Here is a 12,656-nt window from a genome sequence, read left to right on the forward strand (position 1 = left end):
ATGCAAGCACCACACCTCAAATCAACTCCAGGCCTTTTATCTGCTTAATTGAGAATGACATAACGAAGGGATTGCCCACACCTGTCCATGAAATAGCCTTGGAGTCAATTGTCCAGTTACTTTTGGTCCCTTTAAAAACAGGGTGGCACATGGTAAGGAGCTGAAACTCCTAAACCCTTCACCCAATGTTAATGTGGATACCCTCAAATGAAAGCTGAACGTCTGAACGTCAACTGCATCTGAATTGTTTTGTTTAAAATTCATTGTGGTAATGTCTAGAACCAAAATTAGAAAAATGTTGTCTCTGTCCAAATAGATATGGACCTAACTGTATATCGATCCTGGGCCCCCCCATATATATGCATTCTGGCTCTACCATATAGCCATCCTGGCTTCCCATATATATGTATACTGGCTCCCCCATATATATGCATCCTGTTCCATTGTCCTGCCTCCCCCATAAATCCATCCTGGCCCCCCCATATACTGTATATGCATCTTGGCTATACCATATATCCATCCCGGTCGCCCATATATCTGCATCCTGCCCCCCCTCATATATATGCGTCCTGGTCCTTTGTCCTGCCTCCCATTTATATAATATATATATATATATATATATATATATATATATATATCCTGGCCTTCTTATATGTATCCATCCTGGCTCTCCGTGACCCATATGTATCCATCCTAGCCCCTCATATGTATCCATCTTGTTCCTTTGTCCTGCCCCCCATATATCCATGCTGCCACACCCCCCTTATATCCATCCTGGTCCTTTTTTCCTGCCAACCATATATCCATCCTTCCATTTTGCCACCCCCATTATATCCATCCTGGTCCTTTTTTTCTGCCCCCCATATACCCATCCTGCCGCCCCCTTATATCCATCCTGTTCCTTTTTTCCTGCACCCCATATATCCATCCTGCCACCCTCCATATATCCATCCTGGCCCCTTATCCTGGTTTTGTGGTGAGAGACAGAGAGAGAGCGAGAAAAAAAAGATTCCTCTTACCTTCCTGCGCTCCCAGCGCCGGGTGGTGTCCTCCTTCTCTGCAAGTCCGACGCGCACATAGTAAAATGGCCGCTGATCTAGCAGAGGCCGGCAGCTGATGTGCTCCCCTCGCATGCGGCGCATGACACTAACGTCATGCGCCGGTGACCACGGGCGCACACGACACATACGATCAGGACGTGCGACGCTGCGGTTGAGGAAATGAGGGCTGCATGCGCTCGCCCCTGCTTCTCTGTCTGCGCTTTTAAAAGGCCCGAGCCCCTAAAAACCACAGACTTTTTTTTTTCTCCTTTTTCTCCTCCTCTCCTTCCCACTGCCAAGGGCCCACCAGGGATTTCCCCTATACCCCGCCAAGCCAGACTGACCCTGGCTAAGCCTAATCCACTCCTGGCAAAGGATAGCTGTCTCATTCAGCCATCATCTGCCTCTAACAGCCATGAGTGAAGTGGAGGTCTGCCCGCGGATGTTACCCTGTTAAATGCCACAGACATGCAGTGCCTAACTTTCCTCCTGTGGTAACTACACACAGACACGCACTGCCTGACATTCCTCCCATGGTAACTACACAGACATACACTGCCTGACTTTCCTCCCCTAGTAACCACACACAGACACACACTGCCTGACTTTTTTGCGTGGTAACCACACACAGACACACACTGCCTGACATTCCTCCTGTGGTAACCACACACAGACATGCACTGCCTGACTTTCCTCCTGTGGTAACCACACACAGACCTACACTGCCTGACTTTCCTTCCGTGGTAACCACACACAGACACACACTGCCAGACATTCCTCCTGTGGTAACCACACACACACACTGCCTTACTTTCCTCCCCTTGTAACCACACACAGACATACACTGCCTGACTTTCCTCCCCTGGTAACCACACACACTGCCTGACTTTCCTTTCATGGTAACCACACACAGACACACACTGCCTGACTTTCCTCCCGTGGTAACCACACACAGCCACACACTGCCTGACTTTCCTCCTGTGGTAACCACTCACAGACATACACTGCCTGACTTTCCTCCTGTGGTAAACACACACAGACATACACTGCCTGACATTCCTCCCCTGGTAACCACACACAGACATGCACTGCCTAACTTTCCTCCTGTGGTAACCACACACAGACACCCACTGCCTGACATTCCTCCTGTGGTAACCACACACATGCCCTGCCTGGCTTTCCTCCTGTGGTAACCACACACAGACATACACTGCCTGACTTTCCTCCCCTGGTAACCACACACAGACACACACTGCCTGACTTTCCTTCTGTGGTAACCACACACAGACATTCCCTGCCTGACTTTCCTTCAGTGGTAACCACACACAGACATGCACTGCCTGACATTCCTCCTGTGGTAACCACACACAGACACACACTGCCTGACTTTCCTTCCGTGGTAGACACACACAGCCACATACTGCCTGACATTCCTCCTGTGGTAACCACACACAGACACACACTGCCTGACTTTCCTCCCCTGGTAACCACACACAGACATACACTGCCTGACTTTCCTTCCGTGGTAACCACACACAGACATACACTGCCTGACTTTCCTCCCCTGGTAACCACACACAGACATGCACTGCCTGACATTCCTCCTGTGGTAACCACACACAGACATACACTGCATGACTTTCCTCCCATGGTAACCACGCAGACACACACTGCCTGACTTTCCTTCCGTGGTAACCACACACAGACATGCACTGCCTAACATTCCTCCTGTGGTAACCACACACAGACATACACTGCATGACTTTCCTCCCATGGTAACCACGCACAGACACACACTGCCTGACTTTCCTTCTGTGGTAACCACACACAGACACACACTGCCTGACATTCCTCCTGTGGTAACCACACACAGACATACACTGCCTGACATTCCTCCTGTGGTAACCACACACAGACACACTGCCTGACTTTCCTTCTGTGGTAACCACACACAGACACACACAGCCTGACATTCCTCCTGTGGTAACCACACACAGACACACACTGCCTGACTTTCCTCCTGTGGTAACCACACACAGACACACTGCCTGACTTTCCTCCTGTGTTAACCACACACAGACACACTGCCTGACTTTCCTCCCGTGGTAACCACACACAGACACACACTGCCTGACTTTCCTCCCGTGGTAACCACACACAGGCAAACTGCCTGACTTTCCTCCCCTGGTAACCACACACAGACACACTGCCTGACTTTCCTCCCGTGGTAAACACACACACACACACACACACACACTGCCTGACATTCCTCCTGTGGTAACCACACACAGACACGCACTGCCTGACTTTCCTCCTGTGGTAACCACACACAGACACGCACTGCCTGACATTCCTCCTGTGGTAACCACACACAGACACGCACTGCCTGACATTCCTCCTGTGGTAACCACACACAGACACACACTGCCTGACTTTCCTCCCATGGTAACCACACACAGACACACACTGCCTGACATTCCTCCTGTGGTAACCACACACAGACACGCACTGCCTGACTTTCCTCCCGTGGTAACCACACGCAGACACACTGCCTGACATTCCTCCTGTGGTAACCACACACAGACACACACTGCCTGACTTTCCTTCCGTGGTAACCACACACAGACACACACTGCCTGACTTTCCTTCCGTGGTAACCACACACAGACACGCACTGCCTGACATTCCTCGTGTGGTAACCACACACAGACACGCACTGCCTGACATTTCTCCTGTGGTAACCACACACAGACACACACTGCCTGACATTCCTCCTGTGGTAAACACACACAGACATACACTGCCTGACATTCCTCCCCTGGTAACCACACACAGACACACACTGCCTGACATTCCTCCCCTGGTAACCACACACAGACATGCACTGCCTAACTTTCCTCCCATGGTAACCACACACAGACACACACTTCCTGACTTTCCTCCCATGGTAACCACACACAGACACACACTGCCTGACTTTCCTCCCATGGTAACCACACACAGACACACACTGCCTGACATTCCTCCTGTGGTAACCACACACAGACACGCACTACCTGACTTTCCTCCTGTGGTAACCACACACAGACACGCACTGCCTGACTTTCCTCCTGTGGTAACCACACACAGACACGCACTGCCTGACTTTCCTCCTGTGGTAACCACACATAGACACGCACTGCCTGACTTTCCTCCTGTGGTAACCACACACAGACACGCACTGCCTGACTTTCCTTCTGTGGTAACCACACACAGACACGCACTGCCTGACTTTCCTCCTGTGGTAACCACACACAGACACGCACTGCCTGACTTTCCTTCTGTGGTAACCACACACAGACACGCACTGCCTGACTTTCCTCCTGTGGTAACCACACACAGACACGCACTGCCTGACTTTCCTCCTGTGGTAACCACACACAGACACGCACTGCCTGACTTTCCTCCCCTGGTAACCACACACAGACACGCACTGCCTGACATTCCTCCTGTGGTAACCACACACAGACACGCACTGCCTGACTTTCCTCCTGTGGTAACCACACACAGACACACACTGCCAGACATTCCTCCTGTGGTAACCACACACAGACACACACTGCCTGACTTTCCTCCCCTTGTAACCACACACAGACACACACTGCCTGACATTCCTCCTGTGGTAACCACACACAGACACACACTGCCTGACTTTCCTCCTGTGGTAACCACACACAGACACACACTGCCTGACTTTCCTCCTGTGGTAACCACACACAGACACGCACTGCCTGACATTCCTCCTGTGGTAACCACACACAGACACACACTGCCTGACATTCCTCCTGTGGTAACCACACATGCCCTGCCTGACTTTCCTCCTGTGATAACCACACACAGACACACACTGCCTGACTTTCCTCCCCTGGTAACCACACACAGACACACCCTGCCTGACTTTCCTCCTGTGGTAACCACACACAGACACGCACTACCTGACTTTCCTCCTGTGGTAACCACACACAGACACGCACTGCCTGACTTTCCTCCTGTGGTAACCACACACAGACACGCACTGCCTGACTTTCCTTCTGTGGTAACCACACACAGACACGCACTGCCTGACTTTCCTCCTGTGGTAACCACACACAGACACGCACTGCCTGACTTTCCTTCTGTGGTAACCACACACAGACACGCACTGCCTGACTTTCCTTCTGTGGTAACCACACACAGACACGCACTGCCTGACTTTCCTCCTGTGGTAACCACACACAGACACGCACTGCCTGACTTTCCTTCTGTGGTAACCACACACAGACACGCACTGCCTGACTTTCCTCCTGTGGTAACCACACACAGACACGCACTGCCTGACTTTCCTCCTGTGGTAACCACACACAGACACGCACTGCCTGACTTTCCTCCCCTGGTAACCACACACAGACACGCACTGCCTGACATTCCTCCTGTGGTAACCACACACAGACACGCACTGCCTGACTTTCCTCCTGTGGTAACCACACACAGACACACACTGCCAGACATTCCTCCTGTGGTAACCACACACAGACACACACTGCCTGACTTTCCTCCCCTTGTAACCACACACAGACACACACTGCCTGACATTCCTCCTGTGGTAACCACACACAGACACACACTGCCTGACATTCCTCCTGTGGTAACCACACACAGACACACTGCCTGACATTCCTCCCATGGTAACCACACACAGACACGCACTGCCTGACATTCCTCCTGTGGTAACCACACACAGACACACACTGCCTGACATTCCTCCTGTGGTAACCACACACAGACACACACTGCCTGACTTTCCTCCCCTGGTAACCACACACAGACACACACTGCCTGACATTCCTCCTGTGGTAACCACACACAGACACACACTGCCTGACATTCCTCCTGTGGTAACCACACACAGACACCCACTGCCTGACATTCCTCCTGTGGTAACCACACACAGACACCCACTGCCTGACATTCCTCCTGTGGTAACCACACACAGACACACACTGCCTGACATTCCTCCCCTGGTAACCACACACAGACACACACTGCCTGACTTTCCTCCCCTGGTAACCACACACAGACACACACTGCCTGACATTCCTTCCGTGGTAACCACACACAGACACACACTGCCTGACTTTCCTCCTGTGGTAACCACACACAGACACACACTGCCTGACATTCCTCCTGTGGTAACCACACACAGACACACACTGCCTGACTTTCCTCCCGTGGTAACCACACGCAGACACACTACCTGACATTCCTCCTGTGGTAACCACACACAGACACACACTGCCTGACTTTCCTTCCGTGGTAACCACACACACACACACACTGCCTGACTTTCCTTCCGTGGTAACCACACACAGACACACTGCCTGACTTTCCTCCCGTGGTAACCACACACAGACACGCACTGCCTGACATTCCTCGTGTGGTAACCACACACAGACACGCACTGCCTGACATTTCTCCTGTGGTAACCACACACAGACACGCACTGCCTGACATTTCTCCTGTGGTAAACACACACAGACATACACTGCCTGACATTCCTCCCCTGGTAACCACACACAGACACACACTGCCTGACATTCCTCCCCTGGTAACCACACACAGACATGCACTGCCTAACTTTCCTCCCATGGTAACCACACACAGACACACACTTCCTGACTTTCCTCCCATGGTAACCACACACAGACACACACTGCCTGACTTTCCTCCCATGGTAACCACACACAGACACACACTGCCTGACATTCCTCCTGTGGTAACCACACACAGACACACACTGCCTGACTTTCCTCCCATGGTAACCACACACAGACACACACTTCCTGACTTTCCTCCTGTGGTAACCACACACAGACACACACTGCCTGACATTCCTCCTGTGGTAACCACACACAGACACGCACTGCCTGACTTTCCTCCTGTGGTAACCACACACAGACACGCACTGCCTGACTTTCCTCCTGTGGTAACCACACACAGACACGCACTGCCTGACATTCCTCCTGTGGTAACCACACACAGACACACACTGCCTGACTTTCCTCCCCTAGTAACCACACACAGACACGCACTGCCTGACTTTCCTCCTGTGGTAACCACACACAGACACGCACTGCCTGACATTCCTCCTGTGGTAACCACACACAGACACACACTGCCTGACATTCCTCCTGTGGTAACCACACATGCCCTGCCTGACTTTCCTCCTGTGATAACCACACACAGACACACACTGCCTGACTTTCCTCCCCTGGTAACCACACACAGACACACCCTGCCTGACTTTCCTCCTGTGGTAACCACACACAGACACGCACTACCTGACTTTCCTCCTGTGGTAACCACACACAGACACGCACTGCCTGACTTTCCTCCTGTGGTAACCACACACAGACACGCACTGCCTGACTTTCCTCCTGTGGTAACCACACACAGACACGCACTGCCTGACTTTCCTCCCCTGGGAACCACACACAGACATACACTGCCTGACATTCCTCCTGTGGTAACCACACACAGACACGCACTGCCTGACATTCCTCCTGTGGTAACCACACACAGACACGCACTGCCTGACATTCCTCCTGTGGTAACCACACACAGACACACACTGCCTGACATTCCTCCCCTGGTAACCACACACAGCCTGACATTCCTCCCCTGGTAACCACACACAGACACACACTGCCTGACTTTCCTCCTGTGGTAACCACACACAGACACACACTGCCTGACTTTCCTCCTGTGGTAACCACACACAGACACACACTGCCTGACTTTCCTCCTGTGGTAACCACACACAGACACACACTGCCTGACATTCCTCCTGTGGTAACCACACACAGACACACACTGCCTGACATTCCTCCTGTGGTAACCACACACAGACACACACTGCCTGACATTCCTCCCCTGGTAACCACACACAGACACACACTGCCTGACTTTCCTCCTGTGGTAACCACACACAGACACACACTGCCTGACATTCCTCCTGTGGTAACCACACACAGATACGCACACCCTGACTTTCCTCCTGTGGTAACCACACACAGACATGCACTGCCTGACTTTCCTCCCCTGGGAACCACACACAGACATACACTGCCTGACATTCCTCCTGTGGTAACCACACACAGACACGCACTGCCTGACATTCCTCCTGTGGTAACCACACACAGACACGCACTGCCTGACATTCCTCCTGTGGTAACCACACACAGACACACACTGCCTGACATTCCTCCTGTGGTAACCACACACAGATACGCACACCCTGACTTTCCTCCTGTGGTAACCACACACAGACACGCACTGCCTGACTTTCCTCGCCTGGGAACCACACACAGACATACACTGCCTGACATTCCTCCTGTGGTAACCACACACAGACACGCACTGCCTGACATTCCTCCTGTGGTAACCACACACAGACACGCACTGCCTGACATTCCTCCTGTGGTAACCACACACAGACACGCACTGCCTGACATTCCTCCTGTGGTAACCACACACAGACACACACTGCCTGACATTCCTCCTGTGGTAACCACACACAGACACACACTGCCTGACATTCCTCCCCTGGTAACCACACACAGACACACACTGCCTGACTTTCCTCCTGTGGTAACCACACACAGACACACACTGCCTGACATTCCTCCTGTGGTAACCACACACAGATACGCACACCCTGACTTTCCTCCTGTGGTAACCACACACAGACACGCACTGCCTGACTTTCCTCCCCTGGGAACCACACACAGACATACACTGCCTGACATTCCTCCTGTGGTAACCACACACAGACACGCACTGCCTGACATTCCTCCTGTGGTAACCACACACAGACACGCACTGCCTGACATTCCTCCTGTGGTAACCACACACAGACACGCACTGCCTGACATTCCTCCTGTGGTAACCACACACAGACACACACTGCCTGACATTCCTCCTGTGGTAACCACACACAGACACACACTGCCTGACTTTCCTCCCCTGGTAACCACACACAGACACACACTGCCTGACTTTCCTCCTGTGGTAACCACACACAGACACACACTGCCTGACATTCCTCCTGTGGTAACCACACACAGATACGCACACCCTGACTTTCCTCCTGTGGTAACCACACACAGACACGCACTGCCTGACTTTCCTCCCCTGGGAACCACACACAGACATACACTGCCTGACATTCCTCCTGTGGTAACCACACACAGATACGCACACCCTGACATTCCTCCTGTGGTAACCACACACAGACACACACTGCCTGACATTCCTCCTGTGGTAACCACACACAGACACGCACTGCCTGACATTCCTCCTGTGGTAACCACACACAGATACGCACACCCTGACATTCCTCCTGTGGTAACCACACACAGACACACACTGCCTGACATTCCTCCTGTGGTAACCACACACAGATACGCACACCCTGACATTCCTCCTGTGGTAACCACACGCCGGCGTACAATGCGTCTGCCTCTGGAAACCATCACACTCCCAATCTCCTGTCACAGTGTTGCTCGATTAGTCCACAGCCGAGGTCATGTGACCACAGTATGGGCGTGCTCAGGACGGTTTCCTGGACTTCAGTCGGTGTCAGTGTTCCGGGCAGTGTGCGTCTCATACAGTCGTGAGCAGGTGAGTGTTCACTACGAGTCATGTCGTGATATGCGTTACTTCTGTATTCTGCGCCATACCTGTCGGCTTGGAGCGTGTCCCCACCCCGGCGACATTGCTGCTGTTCGGTGTGTGCCCGGATAGCTCCTTGCTTTGGGGCGTCCCTGCTGCCATGTGTCCGGGCTGTGGCCCTCTAGAGCCGCTTATCTCCGGGGGAGCCCCGGCAGGGCCCCGTTCTGGATGTATGCTGTATGTGCATTAGGCGGTTGCGCTGCTGCCGCGTCTGGTCACACTTGGACCGAGATTGAGCAATGCTTACATCAGATACATTATCAGCACAGACAGGATTATCCTTACTGATATTACAGCAGATAATGACTCCTTTATATAAAGTTGTACAATAAAATAAAACCTTTTTGCCTCAATTTGCTCGTCCTCCCTTGTGGCAGCGCCTGCGTGATACCGCTCTCATCCCTTGTGGCAGCGCCTGGGTGATACCGCTCTCCACCATTGTGGCAGCGCCTGGCTGATACCGCTCTCCTCCCTTGTGGCAGCGCCTGCGTGATACCGCTCTCCTCCCTTGTGGCAGCGCCTGCGTGATACCGCTCTCCTCCCTTGTGGCAGCCCCTGGGTGATACCGCTCTCCTCCCTTGTGGCAGCGCCTGCGTGATACCGCTCTCCTCCCTTGTGGCAGCGCCTGGGTGATACCGCTCTCCTCCCTTGTGGCAGCGCCTGGGTGATACCGCTCTCCACCATTGTGGCAGCGCCTGGGTGATACCGCTCTCCTCCCTTGTGGCAGCGCCTGGGTGATACCGCTCTCCTCCCTTGTGGCAGCGCCTGGGTGATACCGCTCTCCACCATTGTGGCAGCGCCTGGGTGATACCGCTCTCCACCATTGTGGCAGCCCCTGGGTGATACCGCTCTCCTCCCTTGTGGCAGCCCCTGGGTGATACCGCTCTCCTCCCTTGTGGCAGCGCCTGGGTGATACCGCTCTCCTCCCTTGTGGCAGCGCCTGGGTGATACCGCTCTCCTCCCTTGTGGCAGCGCCTGGCTGATACCGCTCTCCTCCCTTGTGGCAGCGCCTGGCTGATACCGCTCTCCTCCCTTGTGGCAGCGCCTGGCTGATACCGCTCTCCTCCCTTGTGGCAGCGCCTGGCTGATACCGCTCTCCTCCCTTGTGGCAGCGCCTGGCTGATACCGCTCTCCTCCCTTGTGGCAGCGCCTGGCTGATACCGCTCTCCTCCCTTGTGGCAGCGCCTGGCTGATACCGCTCTCCACCCTTGTGGCATCGCCTGGGTGATACCGCTCTCCACCCTTGTGGCATCGCCTGGGTGATACCGCTCTCCTCCCTTGTGGCAGCGCCTGGGTGATACCGCTCTCCTCCCTTGTGGCAGCGCCTGGGTGATACCGCTCTCCTCCCTTGTGGCAGCGCCTGGGTGATACCGCTCTCCTCCCTTGTGGCAGCGCCTGGGTGATACCGCTCTCCTCCCTTGTGGCAGCCCCTGGGTGATACCGCTCTCCTCCCTTGTGGCAGCCCCTGGGTGATACCGCTCTCCTCCCTTGTGGCAGCGCCTGGGTGATACCGCTCTCCTCCCTTGTGGCAGCGCCTGGGTGATACCGCTCTCCTCTCTTGTGGCAGCGCCTGGGTGATACCGCTCTCCTCCCTTGTGGCAGCCCCTGGGTGGTACCGCTCTCCTCCCTTGTGGCAGCCCCTGGGTGGTACCGCTCTCCTCCCTTGTGGCAGCCCCTGGGTGGTACCGCTCTCCTCCCTTGTGGCAGCCCCTGGGTGGTACCGCTCTCCTCCCTTGTGGCAGCCCCTGGGTGGTACCGCTCTCCTCCCTTGTGGCAGCCCCTGGGTGGTACCGCTCTCCTCCCTTGTGGCAGCCCCTGGGTGGTACCGCTCTCCTCCCTTGTGGCAGCGCCTGGGTGGTACCGCTCTCCTCCCTTGTGGCAGCGCCTGGGTGATACCGCTCTCCTCTCTTGTGGCAGCGCCTGGGTGATACCGCTCTCCTCTCTTGTGGCAGCGCCTGGGTGATACCGCTCTCCTCTCTTGTGGCAGCGCCTGGGTGATACCGCTCTCCTCTCTTGTGGCAGCGCATGGGTGATACCGCTCTCCTCTCTTGTGGCAGCGCATGGGTGATACCGCTCTCCTCCCTTGTGGCAGCGCATGGGTGATACCGCTCTCCTCTCTTGTGGCAGCGCCTGGGTGATACCGCTCTCCCCTCTCCTGCCTGTCCTGTGGCCCCCTGATTGGACCTCTGCCTTCTAGGCCTTTTTACAGATCAGTGATTTATCCCATCTGCAGACAGACCTGTTATTACCATTGTGCTGCTCCAGTTTTGGTTCATCTATCTGTATTTATCATCCATGCAGCATCTGTTTTACTTGTACCCAATAAAATGAGATTTCCTAAATGATCGACGTGCTATCCGTATTTTGACCCATCACTGTTTGTCCACAAAATAGACCAGAGTAGAACATGCCTCCATTTTTTTTTTTCTTTAAAAGGGTTGTCTCAAGTTTCGCTGGCAGTCCGATTTCTGGGACCCACACAAGAACTGGTGCTGTTCAGGGGAGTGGTGGTCAATCATGCGTACATCTGTTCCATTCATTCTTAATGGGACCTGCCGAGCGCAGCGATTGCCTATCTCTGGTGGCCTCATTAGAGGGACACAGCACAGAGTGACTGCTCAAACCAAGTATAGGCACTTCGTGTGTAATGAGATCTCCTGACTCTAACCCAACAAATTATTTTGGCAGGGAGAGATGGATTAGGTAAAAAATGGAATTTCGGCACTGGATCCCCATGTGTATGAAAGTATCAGGAGAGATGGCCGACATTCACATGTTACTTCAGCAGACAGTCATCTCCTGTGTGGCCTAAGTTATGGGCTGCAAATATACTAAACTAAAGCTGTCACACCTTCCGTGAGATCCACT

General features: G+C 53.8%; 1 protein-coding gene across 2 annotated transcripts in view; it reads left to right on the plus strand.

Annotated features, from left to right (window-relative positions):
* The first annotated feature begins 9,583 nt into the window (after positions 1-9,583).
* ALDH3A2 (aldehyde dehydrogenase 3 family member A2) overlaps positions 9,584-12,656 on the plus strand; it is a 96,344-nt gene continuing 93,271 nt past the window's right edge. For both annotated transcript variants that reach the window (XM_073573496.1, XM_073573506.1), the window contains exon 1: positions 9,584-9,737. The gene's annotated coding sequence lies outside the window, so the exon portion shown is untranslated. The remainder of the gene's footprint in view (positions 9,738-12,656) is intronic.

Source organism: Dendrobates tinctorius, unplaced genomic scaffold, assembly GCF_039654945.1.
Source record: "Dendrobates tinctorius isolate UK_male_01 unplaced genomic scaffold, ASM3965494v1 ptg000007l, whole genome shotgun sequence".
NCBI lineage: Eukaryota > Metazoa > Chordata > Amphibia > Anura > Dendrobatidae > Dendrobates > Dendrobates tinctorius.